This window comes from Ailuropoda melanoleuca, chromosome 2 (assembly GCF_002007445.2).
Source record: "Ailuropoda melanoleuca isolate Jingjing chromosome 2, ASM200744v2, whole genome shotgun sequence".
Taxonomy (NCBI): domain Eukaryota; kingdom Metazoa; phylum Chordata; class Mammalia; order Carnivora; family Ursidae; genus Ailuropoda; species Ailuropoda melanoleuca.
The window spans coordinates 167,966,486-167,967,892 of NC_048219.1; the positions used below are offsets into that span (position 1 = coordinate 167,966,486).

Genomic DNA, 1,407 nt, shown 5'->3' on the forward strand with positions numbered 1-1,407 from the left:
CGCAGTTATTATTGGAGACTGCATTTCTGATTTAAGACTGTGTATCAGTAAATCAAGGCTGTGACCCATAATATCTGTAAAAGGAAAATAATGCAACAAGTATAAATCTTTAAGATGATTTCAAATAATGAAATTCTACTTCAAATTCTATTCTTTCATGCTTGTTGGGTGTTTTTTTTTTAATTGAAAAGCTTTTTTTTCCCCATTTTAACAGTTTAAGCATATATAAGATGACTTTATTCCTGCATGTACTCAATTGTTTCTTCCTTGTATTTGCCCTTTTCCTTTCCCACTTGGTGAGATTTGCCTTTACATTTAAGGATATTTTGTGTGGTCTTTGCCCAGTTTTAGTCTAGTGATAACAATCTTGTTAGGGTGAATGCCCACATGGACAGTTGTGCCATCTGCCTTCTCTCTCTCTACTTGTTCAATGTAGATGGCGTATTTCTTCCTGTAAACCTGGACTAATTTGCCCATTTGCTGACCTTTGTAGTGCCCTCACACAGCCTGTACGTCATCCTTTCAGATGGGCACGGATCGAACATTGTACTTCTGTCTCAGCTCTTTGAAAAGAAGGGAAAGCATAATCTTCCTGCTAATGTGGGAAGGTGCGTTGAAATGACTTTTATGTTTCTTCCTCCGGGCAGAAGTCATAAAGAGACTGAACTTCATTTTGGCCTTTGGTGCTTTAGCAATGTCCTCAGAAGGGAAGAGAGGAAAGCATTTTTTTTCGAAAGCAAGGGCTTTTGAAACTCTTTACTCTAAAACTATATTTATGAGAAACACATAGTAAATGTAACTAGCCAGCCAAAAATTAAAAGAAAAGTTGCTTAACTTCCTAAGTTTTTTTTTAATCGTAAATTAATGTTGAATTTTTCCAATTGTTTCTGGGCATCTTTCTCAATAATTGTATGACTTCTTTTCTTCCATCTGTTAATGTAGTGAGGAATATTAATAGATACCCAAATATTAAACTGTTTTACTTCTGAGGTTGAACCCTACTTGGTCATGAAGGATTATTCTTTTAATATTCTATTTGATTATGCTTCCTCCCTGACACTTTTAATGATAATAATCTTTCCTTTGTGTTGAAACATCCCTGTGAGTTGCATAAGGATGGTATTAATTTTCATAGCCATTTGACAGATTAGAAAACTCAGACAAAAATGCAGTAAATGACTTATTAGCCAAGAACAAGTAAATTAGTGACAATATCTATACTTAAATGTTTGGTGCCTAATTTCTGGTCTAGGAATTTTTCCCACTACTCTCCTCTAGTAAATTTATATTTTCATCAAGCAAATATCTCAATCATGAAATATTTCAGATAACCTTATAATACTTCACATAACCTTAGAATACTGTCTTGAAAACAGGATTTTTAATTCTAGATAAACCATGAACACT

The 1,407-nt window shown here is 33.8% G+C and overlaps 1 pseudogene; it reads right to left on the bottom strand.

The window, feature by feature from the left end:
• Positions 1-236: 236 nt before the first annotated feature.
• LOC109489744 lies at positions 237-672 on the bottom strand (annotated as a pseudogene).
• Between the last annotated feature and the right edge of the window lie 735 nt (positions 673-1,407).